Here is a 19,901-nt window from a genome sequence, read left to right as displayed (position 1 = left end):
CCAATTTCAAGTAGTACACCTCATACCTATGCTTTTTGCAATCTTCCAGGGGAAAAAGCTAGGCAACACCCCTTATTTTTCAGTTTTCAGTTCTGCCTGTTGTGCATAATTACCAGTTTTTCCCACCTAAGTAGGTGTAATTAAGAGTTTGCTCAGGCCAATTTAATATGAAGTAGTGCAGTTCAATATATTTTTTCTTCCTGATTTGTGATGAATGACTGACATCATATCATTATTTTAACAGAGTACAGCATACGTTGTAACCATAAACCTTTAAATTACTCAGTAAGCATTCTACATATGCCGATTAGTTTCAGAATAGCAGATCTCAGCAACCCTTGGTGGGACAATCAAGCGGTAGTTTAAATGTTTCCTTGAACTGGGCCGTCATCTGTCTTTTTCATTAAATACATAACGAGAAATAGCTTTCTATTCTGTGAGGAAAACTTTGATATATTATTCACCTGTGCATAAAAGAGCAAAATGGATGGTTAAAGCTAAAATTATAAGAGATTAATATTTAATTAGGCCTATGTGCTGACACAATACCTTGTATTTCTCTTAACATTTAGCTATCTTACCTTATTGTTCAGTTAATCATAAGCACTCGGCAGGACCCAAATGATCAATTTGTGGGATAACTTGAATACATGACACCAGTCATTCTAGTTCCTTACTTGTTTCATGCACAAACATTTCTGTCATATATGGATTCTAACTTCACTTTTGAAGACACAGATTACACAGATATCATGGTTTTCATTAAGTAACAAAGTCAATCAGATATCACGAGACAAACCAACAGGCCCTTTTATCACGGATTCTTTGCCCTGAAAATAGTTTTTCTGAGGTCCATCCCTAAACAGACCAAGCGTGTCCAATTGATCGGAGTATATGGCTCTGGACCGACTCTCCCAAGGCAGGGAGCCCTGTACAGGGATATCAGCTTCGAACCACTGCTTGCTCTTGGGGAAGGCAGGCTCAGAGGAAATGCCCATCAAGCATGTCTGGGAGTCAGGCATGGACCCAGGTAAGGGGGCCTTGAAAATCCTGTCTCATATAATCCAGATGGCTATCCCCCTTTCTTGTAATCTGTGCGCGCCAACTGACACAGGGGACCGCCAGTGCAAACGAGCCCCACATCCCTGAGCCCTGGCTGGGCTCAGGCATGTAAATGAGCCCCCATAGGGACTTCCAGGGTAGTCCGGTCACCTGGATATCCCATTGGAGAGCATGGCTCACTACCAGATGGCCTGTGTGCTAAGAGCCCCTGCTGGGTCCCAGGTAAAGGCATGCGAAGGGGGCCAGATGGAGCCCCAACCCTGGTCCTTGGAGGCACTTTTACATGGCAGTGAAGCAGGGGAGGCCTTCCTGGCCATACAGGACCCCCATCCCGGACACTCTGCCAATTGCTGGGCAAGAGGCCACAGACAGGGCCCTGGGCTCCCAGGCCCTCCAGAGCACTAGCCTCAGACCCTGTCACAGATCCTGTCCCTGGGAAGTCTCTCCAGGCCCATGGGACTCAATCCTGGGTGCTTTCCCACACGGCCTTCCAGGGTACGGAGCCCAGGACCAGTGAGGCTCCCAACCCAAAGCCGACCAGGGCTCTGGCGTCTTGCCAGGTCAGAGCTCTTGGACCCAGACACACAGAGGAGGCCTCCTGGGCACTATGCGATTGATGCGGCAAGCAGACAGAGCCCGGACCATAGTGCCCACCTCATCGCCCAGCGGGGGGCCACAGGGCCCCGGTCAGAGCCTCTGAAGCCAGCCATGCAGAAAAAGCCTCCACGGGCACTTTACTATTCTGGAGGCTGGAGAAGGGAGTCCAGGACCCCAGTGGGTTTGCAGCCCTGGGTATGCTGGTTCCCTGACCCTACGCTGCCTCATCAGGATGCTCTGTGTGCTGCAGAAGCCCTGACAGGGGGCACAGTCAGGTGTTTGCAACCAAGCAGCCCAAAGCTTCCAGAGTCTGGACTGGACCATAAAGCTCTTACCTGTGCGCTTTTCAGTGGTTAGTACCACTGCATGGAGCCTGGGTCCTGCCTGTGCTCTAACCTAGGGCACACCTGCGACCCCCCTCTCTTCCCCAGCTCCCGAGCCCCCCCCCCGTTTCAGTGAAATGACGATCAGCACACATGTCGCGCTGACATCATTTCACTGACACCGAGACTGAAATGATTCTTTAGGCTCATTTCAGTTTCACTTTCTATGTGCTCAGGGGGCTATCTCAGCCCCCTGAGCACGTAGAAAGATGGTAGAGGTATCATTGGAAAGGGCAGAATCCCTGCTTGGAGATCACCCCAGGAGGGCGATCCCCAAGCAGGGATCCACCACTAGACACCAGAGAGGGGGGAGCAGACCCTTGGGCAAGGGCCTTTGCTCCACCGAAAAAGAATTTGCCCATATTCAGTCTTTCTGCCCCCTGGTGGGGGGTGGGGGTGCAGAAAGCCCACTGGAAGCCAGTGATTTTTTGATGTGCCATTTCAATGGGGCGGGGGCTGCCCAAAATGGGCATGCCAATGCAGTAAATCACCACGTCTGATCTGAGGTCACAGTTGGATGCCAAAACGTGGGGAGATGGGGACATCGGTCTCTGGGCTACATGGGCTCAAGTTATGGCAGTGCACTTCTTTTTCTGGATTGGAGACCGATGCCCGCTAGGGCATGTGAGATCCCGAGGGTCTGTCAGGGGAGGTGGCCTTCCCCAGAAACTGGCCACAGAGGTAGGTGCCCAAGGTGGTGCGCGCAGGTAGCTATGGGACACCAAAGACAGCCATATGTGGCACACAGCCAGGTGTCCTGGGGTGGACCAGCTGCCAACCTGTGCCCCAACAAGGTGGGAGGGAGGTCTAGGCACATTGGTGGCATACTTCCATGACAGGACCAAAGGGAGGGATCCTGTGATGGGTGATCAGGGGTCTGAACTTGTGGAGGATGAAGGAAGTAGAGCTACCCTTCGGTGGCCGCAGCCGCACACTAGAGAAGCCCCATGGCAATTGACAATTAAGCAGCCCTCAGACAGGAATATCCCTGGGGGAAACCCAAGGCTGCAAGGTGTGTTTGAAATGTCAATAATCAACATGTCCTGCAATTCACACTAATTCGCTCAGCTAGCTGCATTCATCGATGTGTGAGCCGGCAAGAGTCATAGGAAACTTTTTACAAAGTTTGCCCACCTGCAGGTGCTGGAAAGGTGGGAGGAATGCGGCCCCATGCATCTGTCTGCTAGCTGAGTGATGAGGTGGCCTGCACTCTGTTAAGGCTTCCCCTCAGGGCATCGCCCTCCATGATTGAAAGAGCATTTCCAGGATTCCCTGTCCTCCACTGGCCAGGGGCCTCCCAGGACGGTGGAGGCAGACAGCCCCACTGACAACACTACTTTGGTGAGGATGGGCAGGGACTGCTCAAGTTTTCAAACCCTCAGCTGGCCACAAGGGAATGGGGTGAACTAGGTACCTAGCAACTAGGGTGAATCACCTCACCTGCACCTCGTCAGTCTGCCCTGAACCTGCGATGTTGAGATTGCCTGGTAGAGGCCTGAGTATGCTGGTGGGATGGGGGTAGCCCACCCACTGCCTTGGTTGAAGGCGCCAGAAGGGGTGAGCCATGTGGCTCCCTCATCCCTCATGCCCCCACTGAGAGAAGCAGGGATTCCCTTGTACCCCCATTCCTTCGCATGCGGCTGTCCTGCCAAGGGCTGCTCCTCAGTTATCTGAAACCAGGTCGGGCCAGGATCGGTGAGGTAGAGCCTGGGGCGGCATAATCTTCAGGGGGGCCCCAGTCTGGGGAGGCACTACCATTCAGTTCCCCCTGTGGCGTTGTGCTGGGCAAATGTGGGTTTTGTCTCAACAGGGCTTTCTATCATGCCCCTAATAGAGGAGTCGGCTCCCATCCCTCATGTGTACATTGTTCGGTTTCTCCTGGGTGGAGTAGTTCGCCCCACTCCAGGTCCTCGCCCAAGCACCCCATGGGCACTGACCTCTCCACTGGCCTGGGCATGCGAGGGAAGGGCTTGGCCCTGTGACTATGGTGTGCTTCTTCTGGGAAGCGGCCAAAGGTTTGTCACGCGGGCCACTCTACTGTTAACGATCCTTGCACAGGTTCACCTACTGAAATCTTGTTATGATTTTTACTTCCTCAAGATAGCCAAGTGTGATCATCTTCTCTGTGCTCCTCCAGGGCTATTGCTGACCCCGGTGGCGTCAATCTGAGGACCTCACTATATCATCCAATTGGTAGTAGGGACAGGTGGTATATACAAAGTGCAGGGACTTAATCAACATGAACTTATGACTCACACATACTAGGACTTCATTGTTCATGAGAAAGAATTGCAATCACCAATCCCTATCACAAACAGGGTTCAGCGGGTTACCCGCAACTGTTGGCAAAGGGTAGACACAAGCTGATCTGTTCAACTGTTACCTGCATGGATCCTGAGATCTAAGGGCATCACAGACCACTTATTGCTTGATCTCATGTGGCTGAAGGCCACTTGTCACTTGAAGAAGTTGAACGCCGACTGCTAGGGGTCATATAACTAGTTTGCATGGAGAAGTCTTGTTCATTATCAGAATTAACCAGACAAATCAATCCTCCAACTAAGAATGGCCATGCACCACCATACCCAAAATAGAGAAAGAACTATCGATTTGTCAATCATTTCCGTGCCTTGCCCGTGTGAGGTTTCCTGTGTTGAGTCAAATTAGGCTGCAGGCTCCACTCCTGGTGCAGGCCTTCCATCAATTCCTTTAAGTTGCAGTTTTGGAACCATACTCCCCCCGTAACCCAAAGAACTTGGTTTCCCAGAAGTTGCTCGGTAGGTCATCAGAATAACACTGCTAGTCTGCATCGTTTATGGTTGGAACTACAACTGTATTTGATCGTCTTCGGACCTCTAACTTTCATTCTTGATTAAAGGGTGTGCTATTATCATTAATATTATTATTATTACTATTATTATTATTATTATTATTATTATTATTATTATTATTATTATTATTATTATTATTATTATTATTATTATTATTATTATCATATTTATTTTGCTGAATTGTTCACCATAAATGTGAAAAACACTTCACAGATATGGAGAATGATTTTTCACAAAGCAATCATGTTGCCCAAATTTCTTTACTTGTAAGGGGCTTAAGCACGTTAAATATTTTAAGCAAGAAATGTTGAAAGGTTAATCTCTTACCACCTCGGTCTATTATTAGTAAGGGCTAAGCTGACGATCAAGAACCTTCATTACTATCACTTAAACCCTTATGTCACAATTGTGGTGTAAATTTTTTTTGTACAACCTATCATCTGCTTTTGTAGTCTATATAAGACAAATATTTGAATATAGACCTCCTAAAATGACTATCCCACAAGTGAAGACCTTTTCACAATGATACTGTACAAGGTTTACTTTGGACAACTTAGCAAAATAATTGTAGTAGGAAAATTTCACAGAGTGATTCTGCAAAATCTATACATCGTCAGATTTATGTAAAATGCATATATTTCAAACTATTTTATCAATTGGTTAAACTAAAATAGAAAATCATTGCATGACTGTAAGAATGAGGATTATTTTTTGGGGTTTGCTATCATCCACCTAAAGGAATAAGAACACTAAAATGTCAGGGTGAGCCCTAAAGTTATTAAGTTAACGTGACTATGGCACGGAGCAGACTGGACTAACTAAGGGCAACATGTAACGTTTTATGCAGTACCAATACAGCTCTAAAGACAAAACACCCAAAAATCTAATTCCCAAACCAAATTTGGGAAACAGAGTGAAATTTGATAAATAAATTACCAAAATTACAAAAATCGAATAAGAGGAACCGGAGATATGAATTTTTTAAGTTTAAGTAAAAATAGCATCAAATAGCACTCAGTGCCAATGTTAGTCCATGGAAGCAGTAGAGTGTGACCAAGGCGTGATTGGGGGCCAGCTGTAATGGAGTAGGGGTAGGATAACCTAAGCTATAGCACATAGCAGACCCGTTTAACTAAGGGCAAACATTTTTATGCAGTACCAAAACAGCCATTAAGTCAAAACACCTAACAATATAATTCTGCAACTGAATTAGGAAAAAAGAGTGAAATTTAATAAATAAATTATCAAAATGACAAAAATCCAAAAAGGGGAAACTGAGATATGAATGTTTAAAGTTTAAGTAATAATTGCACCAAATAGTCAATGGAAGCGGTAGACCGGAACCTAGGCGTGATTGCGGGCCAAATGTCATGGAGTAAGTTAACCTAAGGGAATTAGTCCCGATCAAAGACTTTATCTTCTGACTTAGGGCTCGATTTAGATCTCGGAAAATGTGTTGCTCCATCATAACATTGAAGGATATCCTCCCTGCCGTAATAAAAATCCCATTATATCCTAATTGATTTCTATCTTGGCAGACAAGATATCCATCACCGGTGTGACAGTATATTTTATTTTATTGTTTAGTTAATAAAAACCGTAACAAATTTTCTTTACAACATTTGGCCAATATTAGCTTAAAACAACCAGAACAATGAAAAACAGTAAAAATACAATGTCAATAAAATTACTTTCAATCGTGAACTTTCTTAAAAACCTTAAAAAGCAATTCTTAAATTGTGTTTACAAATGTAAATGACAATCTTCCTTCTGACTTAGTCCGCAATGTTAAAGAGACTTTATAAAATTAAATCGTTATGGGCTTGCTAGCTTTCAAATATTTTTCATGAGCTTGCAGGAACTTTATCATTTTGCAGTTCATTTGGGGGTCAGTTGGATCCAGGCACCCAACAATAGCAGACCTGCATGCACGTATTCTCCTTTCCCCAAAGGCTTTCTTCAAAAAAGTTACTCGCTCACTGTGCAGTATCTTACAATGACATATTATATGGATAAAATCTTCCTTTACGTTCCCACAGAGACGGCATTCCTTTGACTCAATATGCCACCAGGATGGTTTGTTGGCTAAGGTTGGAAGTTTGCCAAAGCGCACGGCCATAAGTCGTTTTTTAAAGTAAATAGGAAACGCTATGTCCAAATAGGCCGCTGGTTTTAAGAGTTTTATAATTGCTAATCACAGTCCATGAGAGGGTGCGATCAGAAAAGATATCTTTGTCTGTTAGCAGCGAGTGAAATTTGGCAGCTCTATTCAGGGCCTTCTTGAATGGTATAAAAGGCAAGTTTTTATTCCAGAGGTTAGAAGAACATGTTGCCTCCAGTGCTCTGGTCAAGAATTTATTGGCCTGTGATCTTTTTTGTGTTTCTAATTCCTGCCATAAAAATGTATTGAGGTTGTTTTCACTTGCACTTTGCTTGATTCGATACCACACCTTTATGTAAGTATAGAGTCTTCCCAGTGATTCGTTCATTAGTCCGAATTCTAATCGCATTTGCGCTGGTGAGGCTGAACTGGGAAGTTGAAGCACCTTTTTATAGATTTTTGTTATTAAATTGTTAAGAGTTTCAGAGTCTTTTCCAAGCATGGCAACACTAGCATTAGATAAGGTGGGCAATGCTTTGCTAGAGATAACTGTCAGGAGAGGCCTCAATGATTGCCCTTCTAGCTTATTTGCCAATGAACTAAATGCAAATATTAGGGCCCCCGCTCTCTGTGTCATATAGTTTTTCTGACCTTTTAAAGACAACTTATCATCTATGTAGTATCCCAGGTATTTATAGCAGGATACTTTTTCCAGTTGATTACCTTCTAACCAGATGTTATGATTTGCCACTCTTCGATTGGTAAGTAGCATTGTTTTTGTTTTTGATGAGTTAAGGACCAACTTGTTTGTAAGCAAGAAATCTGAAAGTACAGTTAAGAGCCTTGTCAAACCAACTTTCGTTAAGCTCAGTAGCACAATGTCGCCTGTGTAGGCTAAGTGAGAAAGTTCTAGCTTACCTAGTTTCGGGGAGTGTGTATTGCCGTTATCTAGTTTCCCAGAGAGATCTGATATGAAGAGATTAAATAAATGTGGTGCCAGGACACACCCCTGTTTTAATCCAATAGTTGTATATACTTTTCTCGATAAGCTCCCCGTCCCCAAGTTTTACTTGAGTCCAGGTGTCGGTGTAGAAAAATAACAAACCCCTCAGTAAACTCTCTGGTATTTCCTATGCTTTTAACTTTGCCCACAGCAGATTCCGGTCCACACAATCGAAAGCTGCTTTTAAGTCTATGAAACACAGGTGCAGTCCTGTTTCTCATGCTGGCCTTTTTCAGCAACCATTACTACGGACAGGATGTTAGAAGGATGTTCGAAGTTGTTCCAATCCCTTCTCTGAATCCTGTTTGATTGATTGGAATCAGGTTTCTTTTCCCGGACCAGTTTACCAGGTCTTTCAGAAGTAGTGATGCAACGTATTTAGCTTCAACATCCTGCAATGCGATTAATCAGTAATTAATTGGATTTGTTCTTTCTCCACCTTTATAAATGGGTGTTAATAATGAGCCTTGCCAGCTATCCCGTACTTGGTTGTTAATCTGTATATCGGCAAAGAGGTTCTCAAGATGAGAGCTCCAGTATTCTGATTCGTGTTTGTAAATCGCTTGGGGAATGCCATTCGGCCCTGGAGCCCCATTGCTTTTACCCTTTTTAATTTTTTTGCTATCTCTTCTGCTGAATAGATGACATGTTTTTCTACTGGCGTGGATGTTTTGCGTAGGTCTGTTGTAAAGGACTGATGGTGACTTTCTTCATCTGTGTTCCTTTTTTTCAGATTTCCCGATGTTAATTGTTTCCATGGAGCTTTTGATAGATTTTCTTTAATTTTTTCTGAAAGGAAGCTGACCCATTCAGTTTCCTGCACAGTAGATGTTACGGTATTTCGAGGTCTAGTCAAATAATTAGTTGTCTTCCAGAATGTATTTGAGTTTGGATGCTTAATACTAAATAGCAATTTAGCCCAAAAGCTCTCGGTTTTCCTTTTTTTGAATTCCCAGTTCTTCTTTTTGTATTCTTTTCTTTGTTGGAGAAATGTCTCCAGTAGTAGACCTTCTGTGTTATTTAATTCTAACTTCTTTTGTGATCTTTGTAAGGCCCTTCTTAGATCTTGCACCTCTTTCGGGAGTTTACTGTTTGGACCGGGTCTTTTGTCCTTCGTGCTCGAGACTTTCATTTTTGTTTTTAGTTTATCTAAGAAGAGTGACCAAGCTTGGATCTTATTTATTGAGTCGTTTCCTGATTCAGCCAGGATATCCGTTATTATTGAAAGACACTCAATTTTAATTTTGTGTGTCCAGTTAATATGTTTTTGAATAATTATGTCTAGTGTAATCTATATGAGAACTGACTAGTAATGGGATTAACGAAAGGCTTACACTTGTAAAGTCAAGTGTTGATTGGGCCCGCGGGCCGTAATATGTTTTTTTTGGCAGAGGGTCTTCGTCTGTCCTTCCGTTAAGCACTCGTATACCTTGGTACTCAAGATCTATCACTAATTACTGGCCAAGTCGATCCTTTCGAGTTCTTGCCCCAACTTGAGACTGCTGTGGGACCCACCAATTCATATTATCTACGGTCAGTATTTCATCGTCTTCCGGCAAAAATATCAGGTTTAAATTGAAGTCTCCAGCCACTATTATATTCCATGAAGGCTCCGTACTGCGCAGGTCTGTAATTACTTTGCTTAGTAGGGCATTTTTCATCTTTTTGATTTGGAGCTTTGGTTGTGTATAATAGTTAATCAAGATTGTTGTGCTATTTTTAGTTACGTTTTGTTCCGAGAATTTAGTTAGTTGTATACTAGGGTCTGGAGATTTAAGCTGTTCCGTTTTGATTATTAGGCTGTGGATACATAGACTGTTAGGCCGTGTATTGCTCGACTGTAATACTTGCATTTTTCTGCTGCTACCGAGTCATGGACCTAGCCTGCTATCGGGATTTCTTCTAGCAGCCACGTTTCTTTTAGGGCATTTACATCACAATTAGCCCACTCTTTTAAAGCCACTCCCTCCTCTAGCAATTTTTTTGCCCATGCAATGTTCCATGATAGTAAATGAATACCATCCGTTTCTGCGTGTCTCACCCTTTCGCTCTTAGGTCAGTTTTTCCTCTTATCATTTAACAAGCTGGGAAGCCAGTTCCATTGTTCCATTGTTGGAATGGACTCCCCTACCCTTTCTTCATCTACTCTTGCCGAGGAATTGAATCAGTCTGTTAGTCTTTTTTTGTGTAGCCCAAAATACTCCAGCTGCAGGAGCAGCTCCTCTGAGTCACTTTTAATGCATCCAGAACATACTTAGGGGACAGGACTCACTCCAGCAGAGGTCAGCAGCCAGGTCCAGTCTATTTATACTGGCCATTTCTGAAAGAAAACCTCTTGCAGCTTGTTGTGATCCTGTAGCCACAAAGGAGGTCAGTTCACTGAACCTTGGAGTGCACCTCTTTGTCCTGGTCACAGGAGGGAGCAGACCCAGGTCTTCAGGATTCCTCCAATGTCACAACAAGCAGGGCCCAGTCCTTTTCTGTTATTTCATATGTCCAGAAACCTTTCTTAGGAGTGATTCTTTGGAGGCCATATTTATGGTTAGGACTAGACAGTGGGTGGGGATACTCCTGGAAACTTCCTACCTAATGGGAAAACGTTTCTGGCGGTAAACATAATTGCCCTGGCCCCTTGATAAATCTCCGTAAATAAATTGTGGTCCAGAGATTTTCATTTTTGATTTTTGTTTTTATATCACTAGAAAAGTAATTCAGCTTGAGCATACATTGCTAATCCGGGCCGAATTTTCTTTTTTAAAAATGGCAGATATTTAGCAATGATGATATAATATTTCAGGAACCATGAGGCCTATATACTTCATTTTGGTGTCAAAACATTGGTTTGGGGGTCAACTAGTCTTATTCATACCGAAAAAAAATCTCAGGGCAACCCTTCTGCCATTTTCAAAAATGTCAGCTTTATGATGATGTTTTTTAGCCTTCATATTGGTAATTTATTTTATTATTATTTGTGTTTCAGGTTTTCCGTTGATTCAAACTCGTAAATATGAGCGAAGCAGGTGGTAGGAGAGGATCTTTACCTCCTGAGAGTGTGTTGCTAACTGCAAAATCTGAGTACTCTTTCAGCAAAGAAAAATGTGTCATGTGCCAAACTAACCTGAAAGAAACGCTAACATCAACTGTGGCTGGACAGAAGATAGTTCAAGATGCTGCAGAAATACGACAAGACAAAGTTTAATAAAGATTAAAACTGATGGGTGAAGAAGATCAAATATTTTATCATTGTAACAACAAGTGTTACAAGTCATATACAAAGAAAAAAAGCCTAGAAAAAAATTGTCAAAAAATAGAAAAAAACAGTGGACCACAACAAGAATCAGAGTCTTCTGAGAAAGCAACGAAGATCACTGGCTATCCCTCATCTACCTCCAACAACTGATCAGAAAGCAGAGGATCTTCAATATGTTATCTGTGGTTTAGCCAGAACAAGGGCCAAAGAAATTAACAAAAGAACAAAGTACAGCATATGTGAGTCTCAAAGGGCAAACATGTTTTTATCTGAAGCTAGTTTATTCCAAGGTAAGGTTTTTAGCCGAGTAGCTCATCTAAACAGGAAGGTGAATGTATTTGCAGCAGATTTGTATGTTAACCAGAACTGTATGGCACATACATTCTAAAAAAAGAATATACAGTGAGCTCCCATCAGACATGTAACCACCAGGTTTTAGTTAAGTTTGCAATCTTTCAAAGCGCAAATTAAGTTTTAAAGTCACTCTTCAGTGCTGGCTATGGGTTCACACTCAATCAGATCAGAGAAATAATGGTAAAAATTGACGAAACTCTATTAATCCATACTAATAAAAGTAAGACTTTTCTGATGAGAATGTACAATGAAAGAATCCATTTTTGTCAGTCTAACGAAAAGAATGAGCCATTTATAGTGTTCTCAGCTGATTTGACTCCTGAGATTCTTGCTGCCTCATAAAGATCACAAGATGTAGTAAAATCAACAGGAACCATTTACAGAAACAGCCAGATTTTGGGCTTAATTACAAATTTTGTGATGCCCCAGAGCTCCGTAAATCATGGGAGGCAACAAGAATGCCTGATGTAATCTTAACATTTTTTACATCATTGTTTAATATCAGCAAAGCAAAACAGTTACACACTAAAGCAAAGAAGTGGAAGACAATCCCATGAACCAACAGTCTTATGCTGTGGAAATGTACTGCATTTTTTAAATCATGTTTTATGAATTTCATCACTGCAAAAAGAAAACTCCTCTACACATGAAGACGGCCCACCGAATCTATGACAAGTGCAGAAGTAGAGAGCTAATCACTTCAGCAAATAAGATTGGAATAATAACAAGTTATAATCACATAGTAAGGAGCAGGAACTTGTTAGCAGCTCATGCTGTAAAATCTTGTGAATCCGACAGCACACCACTTCCGAATCACTTTACTAGGTAAGCATTTACAAATGCTGCTCTTGACAATTTTGATTTTGAAGACAGCTCTTCTTTGTCTGGCACATCCAGCTCACGGGATACTGCCATGTACCAATGAAGTAGCTGCTGGAAAACAAGCTGTGTCGGCTGTAGCCATAAACAAATGAAGTAGCAAATTTAATACCCATCTGCCTTGCTAACGTGTAAAATCACTAAAAGCCACCAACACTGCCCAGTCTACCTGAAAGTTTCAAAGTGGCTGAGTGGCTGAGGACATGGATCCTCTTCTACCTGATGTTGCAGTCTGCAAAACTGATTTAACTGAATTTATCATATCACTTATTCAGCGCAGACCAAAGGATGAAGAAAAGCTAGTTCCCCTGTGGGCTGGGATTCATGCTCTGATCTCCCAGAATACCATCCCACTGAAGAAGTATGGGTTTTTTCCAGTAATACAACAGTCTACACAGCTCTAAAGAATTTCCAAAATGTGCCTGCTAAGCTTGAATACAAGTCTATCCTGACAATTTTCTTTGAAGATGGTGTTTCAAATTGAAGTCGACATTTTTATAAGCAATCTAGTAGAATTTATTGATCTTAATCTAATGATGGGCATTTTGACATGGCAAAGGTTGTGTTGTAGTGTGCAGAAAGTTATCTCAGTTGATGTGGCATAGACAATGACCTTATTTAGACTGAAATCTTTGAAAGCAAAACTGTTCAGTCAGTATTGCGCGGAACTCATTATTTTCATGTTTAGCAAGGTATAAGCATCATACATGAGGCTATAGAAACATTGTGTTGAAATGCTTTCTGGAACAAGAATGACAAATTAGGTTTTGAATATCTTATCTCAGAAGTGAACAAGGCACAGGGTGCACTTCATTCAAAAGACAAAATGCAAAGACAGGCAATATTCAATACACTCAATTCAAAATCAGAAAACTTGAAAACCAAGTTTGTAGAGTTTGACAAAGAATGTGATAAAAAATCTGAACTTTCCAAGTAATAGGGAAATGTTTCATGCATGCTAGCTCTAGTAAAGAACATGGTACATGCTGATCAGGAAAGTAATTGGGAGCTGCACATGAAGACTGTGGAATCAATGATTACTGTGTTTCTTGAATTTGATTGCATAAACAACCTGAGATATGGGTCCTGGTATTTGAAAAGAGTGAAGAAGCTAGAGGTGGAAAAACCATACAGCTACAGAAAATTCAGCCAAAGACATTTTGTGGTGAAAGACAGAGAGGGAAGGTTCAATGAGGTGGCTCCAGATATGAAACTGGAACAGACCATCCAGAGATCACTGAAAAGCTCCAAGGAAATTGTTGGTCAGATACGTAAAAGTGAATATGTTGCTCAATGCCAGTTAGTTAGCTAGTTTACCATGAAGTAATTTCTATTTGCAAAGATTTCAGGGAGATGACAAATTCAAAATTAATGGACCATCGTGAAACTGGTTCTCACCATGAACTCATGGAAAAGAGAGGAGAATGTTTTCACAAACATGTTTACAGCTTTATTTATTCCATGTTGCAGCAGCAAGAGAATCACTTTGAAATGGCCGAACCAGTGCTGTGGTTCTGAAAATTCTGAACTCGTGAATAAAACTTCGTCCTAGCATGACGATTTTTATATCAAAAGACCGAAAATGGCTAGTACACTATGTACAAGCATTTTCGTCATATTCGAGTGACGATTTCACCTCGAAATCGTCATTTTCGTCTTGAACCCTTCCTTGGCTTCCATTTTGTGTACGGCAGCCATTTTGTGGGTTGCCCTGACATAGGCTTATAATACAGCTAAATTCGATTCCAAAGGACACGTACACCTTAATTGACTTTTCTCTGACCTGGGCAGGTTGAAACCATTGCCCCAGGCCGAACCTGTTTGGTCAGTTCCTCTCCCAGTGGCCGAATGAGATAGCATCAAGGCACAACAGGCCATAAACCCATTTCATCGCACACACCCTGCCGAATCTTGCTCACACCTGTCCCTGCTCTTTTCTCTCTCACTTGCTTTATGATGGGGAGGTGCCCATTTTTATTGGGGGTCCACCGATATCTGATGAAATGTTGGGCCTTGCCGGGTGATTTGTTGTGGGCTGGACGAACTGAAATATGGACATGTCATCATGACTCTGCTTTTCCTTTGTAACGAAAAAATGTGAATAGTATACTGTAAACCCAAGAATGTTTGCCTGAAGCTTAATATTTTGTATAAAAAGAGAAGCCTGGCTTTGTAAATTGGAGCAGTCTCCTGAGAATATACATCCTGTGTGTTGTACTTCTAGGACGCTTGTTTCTTGGTTGCAGCCAATAAAATTGATCCTTGACTTCACCTAGAAGACTCTGAGTTTCTGTTGTCTGAATCAGGAAAGTCCCCGAGGTCTTTGCGTGTACCCTGGCACCGCTGGGTTACCGGTTCGGTACCGGTTCTGAAAAACCCAGTACCTCAGTTGGCGCCCAACGTTTGGGGCGATACCAGCGGTACCAGTCCAGCCAGAGGTTCGTGAGGAGCTTCGTGTGAAATTTCTGGAGGACGGCCAACCACTTCATCGACCCCTGCATGTCGACGTGGTCGAAGGTCTTTGCTGCGAGGTTCCCCGCTTCCCGACGGCTACGAAGGACTGCTGCCCTGGCTATCGCCCTGATTTGGACCCTTGAAGTTTGGTAGAGCGAAACGATAAGACGAGTCTTCTGGTGACGTCATCGATATCTCAGTTAAGTATAAGTGGAGCGTCTCCCAGTCCTTAGTTGGTTTTTAGTCTTGGGTATCCTTTTGGGATCTTTAATTTGGAACTTGCAAGTGCCAAAGCCGAAGGACTGGTGTATTCACGAGAAATATCGTAATCGATAATCCTTTGAAGTTTGAAGCTAGACTAGAGAGCAAAGATGCCTGGTCTTAGCAGACTTGGAAATTTGTTTTGTCTTGGTTGTAATAATAGGGATTCCCGATTGGAGGACTCGTGTCCGGTTCCTCCGATTGGAACTCCAACTTATGAATTATATGTAAAACATGGAGTAGGCCCCATCACATACAATGAAGTGTGGATCAAATACACCAGAAAAGATGGTGTTTTAAAATGGCCCCAATATGGTAGCTTTGATACAGAAATCTTAGATAACCTCGAAGTTAAACTTTTCAAAAAGAAAGCCCGGCCGGCGATGTTTGACTCTTTCCGCCTATGGCGTAAGGAAGCCAAACAGAAGGAAATTAAATTAGCGAAGAAAAATAAGAGAGAAGGGGGAATTTCGATAATGCAAGCTGCTATGCAGTTTAAAGACAATGAAGAAGAACAGATGAGTGAGCAGTTGCACAGGCAACGTAAAATGGTAATAGATAAATGCTATCCAGTTTTGCCACCTCCTCAGCAAGATGCAGCAAAAGGGCTTGAAAAAGATCCCTTAATGTCGCATTTATTAAGTTCGCCACCCCCCTATGCGCAAAATGCCACGGCACCTCCGCAACCTTTAGTTGCGCAACCTGTGATTGCATTGCCTCCTGTTCCTCCACAGCACCCACCAGCTGTTCTTCAGCTGGCTCCTGCTCCTTCAGTGCAGCCTCCTCAAGGCCCACCGATCACATCTGTTTCACCTGTGCTTTCTACGACTTTGCCTAGTGCACCTTCTGTTTCTCCTGATGATCCCTCTGCTATTGCTTCTGCCCCTGCCTTATCTCACCCTGTTTTTCCACCCGTTCTTCCGCCAGTTTCTCCTTCCGTTCGACAGAGAATGGCCAACACTGTTACTAATCTTTTCTCACCTCTTTTCGGGTCGCCTAATACGACCCCTAACATGGAACGAAGACAGTTGCGAAGTCAACTGCCTGACTATCGAGAGAGAGATTTACTGAATCGTTTAGCGCATAAATGGGTTATGGACACTGTAAGGTATGATGTAGAGTCGGTCATGGAAGTCTTCCGTCAATGGGAAGCACCGAAGCAGAGATATGTTTTTGAACAAATGTGTGTTTTTCTCTGTGAGGATTTGGAAGACAATGATCTGGAATACAACCCGCCCAAGTTGTGTCGTGTGCGGTTCGAGTTCGCAGAGGGCATGATCGTAGGTCCCGATGTCGAGAGAGCGGTTGAGATATTGTTGTCATTTTGGAGTAAGGGGGGCACTTCTCAGTCGCTATTTGAGCATGGCACATCCGGTAGGAAAAAGGCACGACAGTACCCCATGAGAGAGGTTCCCCCACAGTGGAGGGAAGGGGACCTACAAGCTAACCCACCTATTCAGCCTCATTTCTAGCGGGTGTGGGTACATGTCCCATGGAGGCGAGCTGAAGTTTTAGCCCTTAAACAGACATTACCTGATCCCCGTAAAAATCCCGCAGGGTATTACAAAGAGTTGTCACAGACTGCAGGGTCATGTATCATGAATTTAGCCGATATCGATATGTTATTTGGGAATGTTGTTCCACAGCCTTTATGGGGTAAGATTCGTCATACAGATCATGATCAGGAGTTTGGTGACTCATGGGCTAATATTGCTGCTGCAGATGCCCGACAAGTTGGTGGTGCTAAGCCTGAGCCTTTAGTAGCTGAACTTCCTGGTAAAATAATTGATTACATGAAAACGATAATGCCTGCAATACGTGTAAATTGGGATAAGTTGTCTGCATGTAAGCAGAAGAAAGATGAAACAGTGTCAGATTTCTTCACCAGGTTTGAAGAAACATTTGTCGACCACAGTGGTCAAGATATGAGCACAGAAGGTGGTCAGCGTTTGTTCGTCGATAAATTTGTGCACAATCTGCTTCCCGAGTTGTGTAAAAAGTTGAAAGATTCAGAGAGTTCTTGGGCAGTTTCCTCTTCAGCACAGATATTGGCTACTGCACAATATTACGAAAATAGAGACAAAAACGAGAAAGATAGAGCAGAAAAGAAAACTAAAGAGTTGAAAACAAAGGTTTTGTTACAGCAAGCATATCCGCCACGTGGTGGTGGTGGCCAGAATAGTGGTGGTCAAAATAATAGTGGTCAGAGTAACTATCAGAATAATTATCAGCAGCCTCAACAGTATCAGAGGAACTCGCAAAGAGTCGAGTATACTCAACCACGTGTGCCTGTAGGCCCAAATCAGTGTTCATATTGTAAGGAAGAGGGTCATTTCAAGTATAGTTGTCCTATTTTATTACAGCGTGCAAATGGTGCTTCTGGTGTAAGAGGTCGAGGTGTTCAACAAGCATCTAGAGGTAGAGGACGTGGAAATTTCCCCCAGAACACACAGCCTCTTCCACCTCAAAATTCTATGAATAGGTTCGATCAGCAGAATAACGCATCTGGTAGGACAGCTCAGTACTATGCTGATGATTACTATACAGAAGATGAGCATTGGGAAGGTAATGATTGCTAGGACAGCCATAGACAAAGAGAGGGAGTTGTTTCAGTTCCAGTAGATCAGAATGGACCATACGTTGAGGTGATTACATCAGTTGTGTCAGAACCTTTTCTGTTGGATACTGGTGCTACAAAGAGTTCTAGTATGCACTCCAAACTCCCTGGCGCACCTTTGTCTTGCGAAATGAATGTTTCTGTAGGTTTTTCTGGCGCCCCGGTTAGGAACCCGATTTCTGACCCTTTGTTTCTTTCTGTTGGTCCTTGTGAATTCGAAGCACCCCTTATTCTGACAACAGGTTGTGGTGAAAACTTGCTAGGATTAGATTTGCTAAAAAGATTGTATGCGACTTTGTACTGTTCTCCTTCTGGAGTACAACTTACACTGGGTAAAAAAGTGGTTTCTCCAATGTATTTGTCGAGAGACAAACTTCCAACAGAATTGTCATCTCTCCCTAATATTCTTTGGGCTACTGGTCCTAATGATGTAGGTCTTTTGGAAATACCACCATATGTTGTAACATTGAAAGCCAATGTTAGAATGCCACGAATTCCCCAATACAAAATCTCTAGTGAAGGTGAAAAAGCTTTGCTAGCGATCGTTTATGATGTAATTGTAAAAGATGTCATTGAAGAGACAAGAGGCAACATTTGCAATAGCCCTGTTCTGCCTGTTTTTAAGCAAACTGACCCTTCCCAGCCACCCGTTTACAGATTTGTGATTGATCTTAGAGAGGTGAATAAAATAGTTGTGCCACAGTTTCCAGTTGTTCCTGACATCACTGCCCTATTGACTATGATTCCAGCTTCTGCCACCTGGTTTTCGGTGATTGACTTGAAGAATGCTTTCTTCAGCATCCCGATTGCTGAGGAGAGCAGGGATATTTTTGGTTTCAGTTTAGGAGGTCGCAGCTTCCACTTTAAACGAGCTCCACAGGGCTACTGTGAAAGTCCATCAATATATAGTCAAGCTTTAAAAACGCAGCTTGATACGATTGTTTTACCTGAAGGTGCTACCCTTTTTCAGTATGTGGATGATTTGCTTGTTGCTGCAGATACTGAGGGAATCTGTAAAGAAGCCACGTTGTCATTGTTGCGTCATTTGTGTGATTTGCATCACAAAGTGTCTCTCTCAAAATTGCAATATTGTCGACAAGAAGTGACCTACTTAGGTCATCTCTTATCGAAGGAGGGAAGGAAACTGACCCCAGAAAGAATTCAGGCAATAGCGAAATTGAGTGTGCCAAGAACACAGAGAGAAGTGCGTGCTTTCTTGGGCATTACATCATATTGCAGGCAATGGATACCACATTTTTCGTTATTAGCCAAACCTTTGGTGGCATTAACGTTTAAAGATACACCCAATCCCATTCCTTGGTCTGAAGAGTGTCAGGAAAGTTTTTCTGAATTGCGCACAGCATTATGTTTGGCTCCTGTGTTAGGTACCCCCAACTACAGTAAGCCCTTTACATTGTATGTCCATGAGAAGGAAGGTTGTGCATTGTCAGTGTTGACTCAGTTGTTTGGGGACAAACAGCGGCAATGTGCATATTTTTCGTCGACTTTGGATCCAGTAGCTAGAGCGTTGCCAAGTTGTTTAAGAGCCACAGCGGCAGCAGCTGTTTCTATTCGACAGTCTGCTGGTCTAGTAATGAACAATACGCTAGTCGTGATGGTCCCACATGCAGTAGACACGTTGTTAAATAGAACCAAGACACAGCACTTAACTAGTGCTCGATTGTCAGGTTACGAATTAACATTGTTAGCTAGTCATGTGCACATAAAAAGGTGCAACACTTTAAACCTAGCTACGTTGTTGCCAATTGTAGAGGAATTAGATGCTTCAGAACAGCATGATTGTTTTCTTAGAACAGAAGAAGAAACGAAAGGGAGAATAGATCTTAGGGACACTCCTCTTGCTGAATGTGATGGTACATTATGGGTGGATGGTTCATGCTTCAAGCTTCCGAATGGTGACACGACTGCAGCATATGCTGTCACGACTTTGCATACAATCGTTGAAGCTGCACGTATTCCACATAATTCAGCTCAAGCAGCAGAATTGATTGCACTTACAAGAGCATGTGTGTTGTCTAAAGGAATGAAAGTGACTATCTATACCGATAGTCAGTATGCGTTTGGTGTGGCTCATAGTTTTGGACGATT

At 42.9% G+C, this 19,901-nt stretch overlaps 2 pseudogenes; both read right to left on the bottom strand.

Moving 5' to 3' along the window:
• Positions 1-3,008: 3,008 nt before the first annotated feature.
• Positions 3,009-3,147, bottom strand: LOC144779948 (5.8S ribosomal RNA; annotated as a pseudogene).
• A 936-nt stretch (positions 3,148-4,083) lies between these two features.
• On the bottom strand, positions 4,084-5,190 carry LOC144777080 (18S ribosomal RNA; annotated as a pseudogene).
• Positions 5,191-19,901: the final 14,711 nt, after the last annotated feature.

Source organism: Lissotriton helveticus, chromosome 1_1 (genome assembly GCF_964261635.1).
Source record: "Lissotriton helveticus chromosome 1_1, aLisHel1.1, whole genome shotgun sequence".
Classification (NCBI taxonomy): domain Eukaryota; kingdom Metazoa; phylum Chordata; class Amphibia; order Caudata; family Salamandridae; genus Lissotriton; species Lissotriton helveticus.
The sequence above is the reverse complement of the archived record's forward strand: the minus strand, read 5'-3'. Positions and strand labels throughout refer to the sequence as shown.